Below are 12,486 nucleotides of genomic sequence, written 5' to 3'. Positions count from 1 at the left end.
TAAGCTGCCACCTAGGAGGAAAGCACCCCGGAGGGTTCATGTCACAGCTGCCCCACTTCGCATTAGTCTGCCTACTAGTGTGCCTGGGAAAGCAGAAGAAGGTGGCCCAAGCATTTGGACCCCTGCATCCATGTGGGCGACCCTGTTCCTGGCTACAGCCTGACCCAGCCCCAGCAGGTGCAGCCACTGAGGGACTGAACCAGTGGACAGAAGATCCATATCTCTTTTCCTCTTCTCTCTATCTTTTCCTCTGTAATAGATAATATCTTCTGAAATAAGGCCTTTCTTATCATTTTGCATTATTGTTGTAGGATATAGTTTCACAGGCTCTGCAAATTCCTATCTCTCTCCCCACGTTCCCTCCCCTCACATTGATTTCCCCTCTAGTTTTACAATTGTTGGTCCATTGTGAACAGTCCTAAGTTCAACATGCTGGTACTGAGGTGTTTCCTGACACTGGAGGTGGGGACAATATCGGAGAGTCCAGCATCATTAGAAAGTCACATTTGACAGAGAAGAGAGACAGAAAGAACCTCTGTTCACTGGTTCACTCCCCAGGTGGCCACAACAGCAGGAGCTGAGCTGATCCAAAGCCAAAAACCAAGAACTCCTCCAGGTCTCTCACCTGGGCAAAGGCTCCACCACTTCCCTAGGCCACAAGCAGGGAGTCAGACAGGAAGTGGAGCACCTGAGATATACACTGGCACACAGATGGGGATCCTGGTCCATGCAAAGTGAGGACTCTAGTCACTAGGCTAGTGCCCAGAACCCAAAATAACTCTTTTATTTAAAAAGAGAGAGAGAGAGACTTAGAGAAAGAGAAAGAAAGAATAATAATAATAAAAAAAAAAGCACTCTTACCACATGCTCAGTCTACTTGTGCAGACTAAATCTGCAGCCTGTGATGCCTGTGATACCTGCGCCCAGACCAGGTGCCTGCTGGGACTTCCACCCACTCTGCCTCCAGCACAGATGCCTGCAGATGCACCTGGAAGGCAGCAGGTGGCGCTTGAGGTACTTGCATCCCTACAACCCATGGGAGAGACTCCAGGGGAGTTCCAGGTACTGCCTGTGGCTTGACCCAGTCCTGCAGGATCAGTGCAGACACCAATACACAAGTCTGTCCCTGCCTGGCCCTCTCACTCGCTCTGCCTTTCAAATAAACAAAGATGTTAAAACATCACTGCTATAAACCAAAATTCAACCATATCACACCATTCACAGAAAACCACAGTAATAACATATCATGTAAGTAATAGATGTAGAATGTATTAGCTTAAAATTCAACTTCTTTCTGGGCAAATGAATTCAACAAAGATGACTTATTTATCGCTCCAACACAGGCTGTTTAGTGGCTACACAACAACTCAGAATAACAAGGTAAAAAGTAAAAATGTTAAGAAAAGGCTTTTCTTTTCAATACGAATCTTCAAAATATTTACAAATAACAGACTATTCCACAAATAAGTTAACCCTCACGAACAAGTCCTTCTTCAGTCACTGGGAAGAACGTGTTCTTTCTTTATCTCAATCCACAATCAGCACACATTCTGTCTAGTCTACAATCACTTTTCTAAACAATGTGCTACCTTCTATATACTAGAATAAGATGAGATATTGATGTACGTTTCATAACACTGCAAGATATATTTCACTTCTGAAAATGTTGAAATCCATACTATATACAAATACAATCAAAAACGCACTGTAATTCTTCAAAGACCCACATGAAGTGAAAAAGAGAAGATGACATGAATGCTAACTCAAAAACAAAAATGAAGAAAAGCACAGTTGTCATGAAACACCTGGCCAGGAGCTCCACACTCCCCACTGCTCAACTACACTCGGGACATTCCTGAGTGGAGCCCACAGGGTTTCCAACAGCAAGGTGCCTCTACCACAGGAGCAGGAAACTCAACTCGCATCTTCTCCAAGGCCTATGCCTACACTACCCAGGGGTCACACACAAAGCAGCTGTCATCTATCAAAGTGTATTTTCAATCACAAGAGCACTAGATAAACACCAAGAATGAAAGTTCATCTCACATGTAAGTTCTCAGGGCGTAACAGTTTACCTACCTCTGCCTCTACATCCACATTTTGCTTCCAAGGCAACTTCCAAATGTCAAGACGTTCATGGTGAGTAGCAGCTTGCATAGCTGTAGGGTCAGCACGCTGCCCATTCTCTGGGTCAAACAAAAAAGGATGGACAACCGTCACAACTCACTGAAAATCAATATAGATGTACAATCGTTTTGAGTTCAGCACACCATGATTCAATCAGAATGATTTCACAGTCCATGATACAGTTTTTAAGTGCAAAGACTTGGTTTTCCATGCATTATACCCCTTTGATTTACAGAACAAAGGCACCCTTATTTTCAATAACAAAAAAAAAAAGTTCCAACATCCAAAGAATTAGAATTCTGCAGAAATTTGTCAAGTTTTGCCTTAATAATTAGGTCCTACACTGTTACCTGATTCAACACTCAAAAAAGGAGGCATTACACACGATTGATTTGAAATGTCATGGGATTAATCCTACAAATTCTGCTTTAAACATGGTTGATAGAAAGAAAAATGGACAACCACAACTTGACAGCCAAAGTACAATAATCAAACTACTAAGAAAGCAAGCTGTCACCTTCTCATCATAAAATTCCTCATAATTAGGAAAACATGCATTTGAAATGTCCCTCTTCTGCTCACTTCCCATGAAAATAATTATTCAAATTGAATGAAAATAATGTATAATCCTGATCAGTTACTAATCAGAACTATCTCTCAAAAGGAAACTTAAACACAAAATGAAACCATGCAGCTCTTTTCCATGGTCACATGACATGAACATGAACAACACAGTTCAGTCACTATATGGAATTTTCTACTTTGCACACTAATAACAATAATAAAAAGCAGACGAATGCATCCTCCACTGAGGACCACTGGCAGGTTTCCTACACTTGTCCACCTCACACAGCCCTCCAGCACTGACACTGCCCACCCAGGAAACACATTTCCAGGGGCCAAGCTCATACGAGCAGTGCAAAGTAACCAAAGTTCCTTGAAACTCAGGCAGCTCCCAGAACAAGAGCAGCTGAGAATACGGGGTTAGTATTCTCAATTAGACACCAGTTATGAAAACAGGAGCTGCTCATCAAGAACAACTGAACTGCCTACAGCCTAGTCCATTTTCCACTGCCTGGAAAGCTGTTGACAGCTGGAGCTTTTAAAAACACCCGTTACCAATCATTGTCCTTAAACTATATACTGTTTGCCTGCTGGGCCCCATACAGGTGTCCCGCACAGATCCATGGACTCCCACAAAAATACTAACAGTAGACTACACCGGGTTATCACGCAGGACAAACAGGCTGTGTTCTTGTGCTCAGCAGTTGGTTCTTACACAGAATCATTCCCTTTCTTTACATGCTGGGAAAGACGCTTTTCCTAGAAACAGCCCTGGCCAGGGAGAAATTTCCTAGAAATAGGTGGGCCAAGGAGAAATGAAGTTAAACATTTTTAAACACGTTCCTCCTGTTTTCCCCCTACAGTTTATACAGAGTCCACCAAGCAGTTTAGAATTAGGAACCATACTATTGTGATAATGCAGGCAGGAATGGCAGGAGGGGAAAGTGGGAAGGAGGAGAAAGAGGAGGAGAAAGGGGAGAAATGAACCCCTACAGTTACAATAACGCCATCTCAGAAAAAGAATTTTAAAAAGAATTCGTAGATGAAACGAATGTGGGTTTTTACAACCACTTCGCTTTTATGAGATACATCATTCTTGTGTGAGGAGGATAGAGAATTTACATCATTATCAGGACAGGAACAGTTAGACCTCAAAAAGAAATCCCTAAAGATTTCCTGCAAAACTTACACCACAGATCCTAAAGCTGATTTCAACTATTTAGAAAAGCCTGCTTGCTGCTCTTGCAATATCTAGCAGCCACAGGCTCCACCTTGCAACTGTGTCCAATAACAACTCTTAACAAATGAATATTGTTTGAGGATAACCCAGGGAAGTGACTCCCTAACCTGGCTGCTGGCCCTATTTGGTTTCTCCCTTGTGCAGCCAAGTCCACCTGCAGAGTGAAAGCAACTGGTCCAGTGAGCAACCCATGACTCCCACTGGGAGGCAGTGCTCATCTCACCACTACCTGAAAAGTCCTGAAAGCCGTCAGCTGAGGACCTGGCGGGTGCCCACAGTGCAGTTGAAGACCAGTCAGGTGCCCCCAGCGCGGCGCGCTCCCCAGACCCCAGCACCCGCCGGACAAGCAAGCGCACCAACGGCCCCTCTCAGCCACTTCCCACACCTTCCTCCGGAGCTGCTTTAGCCCGCCCGCCCACAAGCCCACACTCCCGGCCCCCAATGCCCCGAAGCCACAACCCTGCAGGACCACCGTCCTCACAGCCGCTTCCAGAAGCCCACCTCCCTCCACCGCGGGCGCCCAGGGGGCTCCCCGAGCACCACCCGGGACCGCCGCCAGAAGAACTCACCAAGGCCGCCCCTCCAGCGCTCCCGGGACTGCTGAGGCCGGGACCACGAGCGCGGGCTCCGCGTCTGTCCGCCCGTCCGCCGGCTCCTGCAGCCCGCTGGCGCACAAGGCCGAGTCGGAGGCGGCCGGATCCGCCCTTCCGTCCGGTGGCTACTGGAGCGCGCGCCAGCACGTCCATTCCGCCGGCCGGCCCAACACCTGACTGAGCGCGGGGCCACACCCCGCCGGGCACGCCCCGCCCTCCTACCGCTCCTATTCGTCCTGGGCCAGCCAGGCCCGCCCTCCCGCCGCTCCTATTGGTTTTGACCAGCCAGGCCCGCCCTCGCACTGCCCCTATTGCCCTGGGCCAGCCAGTTCCGCCCTCGCGTAGCACCTATTGGTTCTGGCCAGCTAGTCCCGCCCTTGCACCGCTCTTATTGGTCCTGGTCCAGCTTCTCCCTTCCCCGTTCCTATTGGTCCTGGGCCAACCAGACCCGCCCTCCCCCGCTCCTATTGGTCCTGGGCCAGCCAGGCCCTCCCCTGTACTTCCTGTACCCGGAAAGGATCTGAGGAACTCACAGGAGCCGAAGTGCTCGGGGCAGGGTCCTCAGGGCTGTCTGCGTCCAGGAGACGGAGGCCCACCCTCCACCCCTCCACCACAGCAGAAGCGAAATGAAATGTCCACCTTCATATTCTGGAAATTGATGAAGCAAATACATCCCTCGTCTTTCCAGACTTTGTGGTTGTCCTTGCTGCCTCTGAGTCAGACTGGACACACAGTCTAGCCGGAGGACTTAGCTCAGTGTATTGCGATGGGAAGGCTCAGTCTTTTTGTCAATAGTCCTTTGCCTACCACGCCATTACAAAAATACTCATATCAGCACCCCGCAAATCCCATACAAAAGCAGGGCATAGTCCCATAGCAACCCCCGATGCTTCCTCTTACAGGCGTTCTGAAATGGCTCCTTTTCCTAGAGCATAAAGAATAACATGAAGCTGACTTTCTCCCACAACATTTCACCTAAAAATACAAAGTACATTGCACTTCTTGGCAGCAACTTCAAAAGTAGCCACACAATGTTTGAGGGAGGCTCGAAATATTACGGCTAATACCAACTACCAACACTCACAGCCGTCTCCATTTCCAAATTTTTGAAGCAATATTCTGTCCAAAAAAAAAAAATAATCTGTCTAGCTTCAAAATAACACTGATATTGAAGAGAGACACATCTTGAAAACTTTTCCAATATACTCCAGAATGCTTAAGGAACTACTTAAAGGGTCCACACCCTGGTAATGCAGACTGATCCTCTATCTTCAAGCACCAGCTTCCCTAGTGTTCAAGTCCCGGCTGCTCTACTTCCCATCCAGCTCCCTCTTTGTGGCCAGGGAAAGCAAAAAAAAAAAACAAAAAACAAAAAAAGTGAGCCTGTGGATGTGTGGATGTGTGTCTCTCTTTCTCCCTATAATTCTTCCTTTTCAATAAATAAATATATGAATAGATAAATAAATGAATAAATCTTTTAAAGAAACTTCTTAAAAAGAATGATGTTGGCATCCATGTAACAACAGTCACAGGGCCCGGCGGCTTGGCCTAAAGGCTAAAGTCCTCGCCTTGAACGCACCAGGATCCCATATGGCCACCAGTTCCAATTCTAGCAGCTCCACTTCTTATCCAGCTCCCTGCTTGTGACCTGAGAAAGCAGTCAAGGACAGCCCAAAGCTTTGGGACCCTGCACCCATGTGGGAGACCTGGAAGAGGTTCCTGGTTCCCAGCTTCGGATCAGCGCAGCACCAGCCGTTGCAGCTCACTTGGGGAGTGAAACATTGGACGGAAGATCTACCTCTCTGTCTCTCCTCCTGTAAATTTTGTTTTATTTAATGATTGTATTTCTTTTTCTTGCAAAGATGGATATACAGAGAGGAGGAGAGACAGAGAGAAAGATCTTCCATTCGTTGATTCACTACCCAAGTAGCTTCAATGGCTGGAGCAGCTGCAATGTGAGGCCAGGAACCTGGAGCCCAGAGTCTCTTGTGGGTCTCCCACATGGGTGCAGGCTCCCAAGGCTTTGGGCTGTCCTGCATTACTTTCCCAGACCACAAGCAGGGAGCTGGATGGGAAGCAGGACCTCTGGGATTAGAACTGGTGGTCATATGGGATGCTGGAGAGTGCAAGATGACTTAAGCCACTAGACTACCACGTCACGCACTAAGTGTAAATTTTTAAGTAACAAATTATTTTTATTTTTTTGTAAAGGCAGAGTTACAAAAAGAGAGAAGGTGAGAGAAAGTGAGTGAATGAGAAAGAGATCTCTCTCCTCCTACTGTGTGACCCCCTGCCCAGGGGCAGGAGGAACTTTAAATAATTCCAGGCACCTGGCTTCAGCTTGGCTCAACTTCAACCACTGAGACCATTTGGTGAGTAAACCCAGGGATGAGGGGACAAAGACATTTTTTTTCTGTCTGTCTCTCTTTCTTTCTCTGTTACTTTGTCCTTGAAATAAATATATTTTTAAAAATATGTAGGCTCTCAGGCCCTGCACAGTAGCCTAATGGCTGAAGTCCTCGCCTTGCATACACTTCGATTCCATATGGGCACATGTCAGCATCCTGGCTGCTCTGATTCCCATCCAGCTCCCGGCTTGTGGCCTGGGAAAGCAGTCAATGATGGCCTAAGGCCTTGGGACCCTGCACCGAAGTTGGAGACCAGGAAGAGTCTCCTGGCTCTTGGCTTCAGATCAGCTCAACTCTGGCTATTGAAGCCACTTGGGGAATGAATGATTGGACAGAAGGTCTTCCTCTGTGTCTCTCCTCCACTTTGCATATATGCCTCTCCAAAAAGATAGATAATTCTTTAAAAATTAATGTAGGCTATCTGTGTAAACCAGATGTGAATTTAAAAATACCTTGTGGCTCAAAAACAGCTACACTGATTCTAATGGAGGCAAAATTTGGATGTATGAACCTGCATTTTAAGCAAACATTGAATGAAAATGAACAGTTAATTTTACATAGCTCAACATGCAATATGAGCTTTTCAAAGAAAGCCTGAGCCCTGAGATTAAAAGAAGCATTTAACAACTTAATTAATTAATTAATATTTTTCTCTAGTCTGCTCTGATATTCTTTCATTAAAACTTGGGACATTCACATCAGAGTGTTATAAATGGTCTAATCTCTTTCCTTCTCCCTCTTACAAGATGAGAAAAATCTCTTTATCAATGCTAAAGCTATGAGTAGTTCTTCTGAGAAAACTTGGGATCAATGTATTTTGGGTTTTGGAACCAAATACGACTGGAGTGAAACCCACCTTCTGTTTGCTTGTCACTTGGTATGTGGCTCTGTGCACTTATTACAGTTGTGCATAAATGAGAAGTAGGTTGGTGATGGAGAGGGGGACATGTACATAGTCATACGTCACATCTCCCATACAGTGGGCATTGTTTATAGACAATTGAATACATCACACACTTATGCATAAGAACGTACTTCAAGAAACTCAGGGAAAAGAAAACAAAAGATAAATTTATTTTGGTGAAAAAAGTGAAATCCATAATTAGCTTTTTTAAAATATATAGTCTCTTTGGACTCTGTGAAGACCATGGATAGATTCATATGCAAACCTGCATGTGAAATATTACATATAATTCTAAATATTTGTTGTGCAAATATCCTTCTCTTCCTCCTCGAAAACTACATTTTTTTCAAACACATCTGTTAACTGTAAGTACATTCCAAGAAATGCTATCAGTTTAATTCCATTTCCTATAGAAATGCTAATATTTTTAAAAGGTAAAAATTATAAAAGCCTTGGCATGTATGAATACCAATGAGGAAGCCATTGGGCGGTTTTTGTTTAGCTTGTATGTTCTAGCAATGCCAACACGTAATGGACCTTTCAGTTGGATCATTATGAGGCCAGAGATAATTTCAATGGCTATGCTTCATACTCCTGAGCAGTTGGGCACAGATGGCCGTGGATTTGAATAACAGAGGACAGAGTGGAGATAAACGAAAAATGAAATGGGCAAATATGTATCAAACACAGAATCATAATCTGTTATATCACCATCCTATAAATACATTTGAATTGATTTAGGTCTTTCCTCTAGCAGAACTGTTTAGCTGTACCTTGAACTCAGAATTTTCTGCTACATAGAGCATTGCTCTTCGGAATAGTATCACATACCATCTGATTTTTTTAGACAATTTAGACTCAATTTTTTTTCTAAAAACCAGCCATTTATATCTGTTTAGGTAAGTTACAGAGGGAGTGTGTTGGTGTATTTACAAGTTGGTTTGTCCAGATATAACTATAACTTAGTGTCTGCATTTAATATTGACAACCAAAAAATATATAAATATCTTACATCTATACACAGCAGGGCAGGAGTGTCCATGTCTTCTTGCCTGGTGAGTTTCTGCCTTGCGGGGCTCTCCCCTCAAGGTGATCATCTGGCCCTCAGTGCAACGGAGGCTAGAACCTGGCAATCCAGCCTGGCTCATCCCCTTCTCCTCCCTGCTCCCCAGTGCTCCCAACTGGTCTCAGGCAAGGAAAGATTAATCTGAGTGGTTTGAGTAGGAAGAGAGAAGGGGAGGGAGGTGGGTGAATCCTATGGGAGCCTGAACCCCGCCCCCCAGGGCAGGGAGAGCCAGGCTTGCAGAAGTAGGTGGCCACAGCCACCTTCTGGGGTTGAAGCCTTGAAGTTCGGAGTTCTATTAGTGTGTCCTGGGTCAGAAGTCCGGCCCTACAGATTAGCTTGGTGGAGAAGGCAAGTGTCTGGACAGGGCTTGGTCCCCACACTCAGGCACTGAGCCATTCAGCCTGCGGTGTAGGGACAGGAGACTCTGGCTGATTAAAAAATAATAGCAAAATCAGTAATAAAAAACTTATAAAACCTAGCCCATTGGAATAGATTGGAGCAACAGTCTTGGTTTTGTTAAAATCCTGGTGCCATGGAAAGTCCTGAATGTGCTTGCGGACATTGCTGCTAAGGAAAGAAGGCCCGGCCTCGCTTGGTTGAGACCTGTCCATCTGGAAGTCTCACCCGGCTGCCTGTGCTCCAGGGAGACCTGGGGGTTGTAGTGAACAGGCCGGGCTGGGGCGTGGGGCGCCTCACACCTGGGAATCAGCCCCCAGAGGGTGGAAGAGCTCCTCAGGTGTCTTGTCGCTCTGGCTAGCTCCCCGCCCCCCCCCCCCCCCCCCCCCGTCGGAAGCCGGAAGCAATCTCGTGGAAGGTCCGGCCTTTAGTCTCGGGGACTTTGAAGTAGGTAAAGAAGAAGAACAGAATCAGGAGCACGGTGAAAATGATGAACACATAGGGACCACATAGTTGCTCCACTTACTGGAAGCACATACCCACAATGAAATTTGATGTCCAGTTGGAGAAGCCAGCGACAGCAACAGCAGCTGGGCGAGGACCCTGGCTGAAGAGTTCAGCCACGATCAACCATGGGATGGGGCCAGGGCCCACTTCAAAGAAGGCTACAAAGCCGAAGATGGCCACGATTGCTCAGATAGGACATCCAGGGAAGCTGCTGCAGCAGGGCCAGTGCAATGGTCATGAACACGGCACAGCCCATCATGCCCGCCAGGCCAATGAGGTGCAGGGTCCGCCAGCCAGCTCGCTCCTCCACAAACAGAGACACAATAGTGAAGGCAGTGCTGGGACGAAGATGACGCTCAGCAGCAGGGGCCACAGATCCTCGTTGCCCATGATGGAGTCAAGGCCAAACACCTGGGCGATGGGCATGCTGATGACAATGCCCAGTTGGTGCAGGGTAACCAGGGCTCCACGCAGGGTGATGGGTGACATCTCCCCCACATACATGGGCACAAAGCCAGTGGTCATGCCACAGTACACGCCAATGATGAAGCAACCCAGAATAAGCATATCGAAGGACTTGGTCAGCTTTGTGAAGCCCCTGAGCACGGCGGATACAAAGGCCAGCAGGTTCTTCATCAGCGTGGAGTTCCACCGGCCAAAGGGGTTAACGAAGAGGCCCACAGAGAAGGAGCCAATCATCCCGCCAACGTAGAAGATGGCTACTGAGAGGGACCAGAACGTGGTGAGCCTGGTGGGCAAGATGTGCTCCCCATAGCGGTGGATCCATGTCTGGTTGTAGAACTCCTCAATCACCTTCTGGGGGCGTTGATGACTCCAGTGCTGTAGCCAAACTGCACGGAGTCGAGCACTGCCCCTCCCACGGCCACCATGAGACTGGCCTGTCACCTTCTTGCTGCTGGGCCCCATGGCTGTGTTGCGCTGGTGACTCTGGCAGTGCCAGGTGCACGGACAGCGATGGGCTGGTGGCTCTCTCCTCCTCCAGGACTCAGACTTTGGCTCATTCCGACTTCAGTCACTCAGCCTCCAGCTCCCTGGTGCGCTCGCTCCTGGACCCGCAGCCTCAATCTCGCAGGCTCGCCCATGCTTCCTCTTAGCCTCCTGCCTCCTGCCTCTAGCCTCCTCTAGATTCAATTTTTGAAAATGGTTGTGTAGCTTCCAGTTTTCACCCATGTAAATGAGGCCCAGCAAGGAAGTCTCAGTCTCTCTCTCTCTCTCTCTCTCTCTCTCTCTCTCTCTCAGACACACACACACACACACACACACACACACACACACTCCTTTCCAAATCTACAGCCTGTGAGAATGTTTGAGGAAGGTGGAAAGGAAGAGATCTAAGTCAAAGTCATCCTTTATTGACTTCTCTGTTTCATGACAAGAGGGCCCCCAGCAACACCAGCCTTCAGAGTCAGACAAGTGTACAAGACTGGACAGAGAGGAGGAGAGACAGAGAAGAGGATATTTCACGAGAAGATTTACTCCCCAGGTGACCGAAACGACTGATGCTGCGCTGATCTGAAGTCAGGAGCCAGGAACCTCCTCCAGGTCTCCCATGTGGGTGCAGGGTCCCAAAGCTTTGGGCCATCCTCAACTGCTTTCCCAAGCCAAAAGCAGGGAGCTGGATGGGAAGTAGAGCTGCCGGAATTAGAACCGGTGTCCATATGGGATCCCAGTGCGTTCAGGGTGAGGACTTTAGCTGCTAGGCCACCCGCCGGGCCCAGTCAATTTCTTTAATAATTCTTGGCATTGGCTTCTGGTCACTGTTAGGAATTTTCCCTGCCATCCCTAGATGCCAGACACAATGAACCACACAGGAGGTCTTTATTTCAGTGGGAGAGGTGGCTCCAGGGAAGGGCTTCATGCCAGCAGGGGAGGTAGCTTCAGGGAAATGAGAGAAAGTAGGGCAGAGGAAGATGGCTGTGGGAAGGGAGACAAGAAAGAGAGATGACAGAAGCTTCCTGTCATAGTAACAGAATGGTGGGGCTCTGAGGGGGGCCAGAGGGCAAGCAGAGAGCCCAGAGCCAAGAACTGGGAATAGGGAGAGCTGAGGATGGGGCGGACGGGGGGGAGAACTAAGGACCCAGATACCTTTATTTTCACAGAGGAAGGTAGCCATATGGAGAAGCAGGAGCAGAGAATGGGAGAACCCATAGCCAAGGCTTGGGATAGCCAAGAAAGCAGAGAGAAGAGGGCTGGGACAGCAGAGGACCCAGACAGAGAAAGGAAGAAAGTGTGCTTTTGTAGCATATGCGCAGGTATTGGGAGTACAGGGCTGAGGGGACTGGTAGGCGCCATGGTAGGAGGGGACCAGGTACATGGGGCCACAAGAGATTCATGGATAGGGCTGTCAGGGAACAAAATTGAGTGTGGACTTAAGAGTCAGAAACTGAAACCAAAACATAAGGGAACTGAAAGCCTAAAAAAATCCAGACTGGAACTTGGGAAGGCAAAGCCTAAGGGAAATAAGCATTTAAAGCAGTGGCAGGTCTAAAATGGTAGGGGTCTCCTCAATCTTCAGGGCTGATGTTGGTGTCATCCTGTACAGTCACAGTTCAGCAAATTTATTACCAAGCCATTTGTAAAAAAGACTCGTTAAAAACTTCAACAAAGAGACTATCTATGTGGTAAAGGAAAATCATTGTTTTGGAACCTAAGAAAAGTAG

At 47.4% G+C, this 12,486-nt stretch overlaps 1 pseudogene; it reads right to left on the bottom strand.

Moving 5' to 3' along the window:
- Positions 1 to 6,369: 6,369 nt before the first annotated feature.
- On the bottom strand, positions 6,370 to 10,732 carry LOC101527923 (solute carrier family 2, facilitated glucose transporter member 1-like; annotated as a pseudogene).
- Between the last annotated feature and the right edge of the window lie 1,754 nt (positions 10,733 to 12,486).

Source organism: Ochotona princeps, chromosome 8 (assembly GCF_030435755.1).
Source record: "Ochotona princeps isolate mOchPri1 chromosome 8, mOchPri1.hap1, whole genome shotgun sequence".
Taxonomy (NCBI): Eukaryota; Metazoa; Chordata; class Mammalia; order Lagomorpha; family Ochotonidae; genus Ochotona; species Ochotona princeps.
The sequence above is the reverse complement of the archived record's forward strand: the minus strand, read 5'-3'. Positions and strand labels throughout refer to the sequence as shown.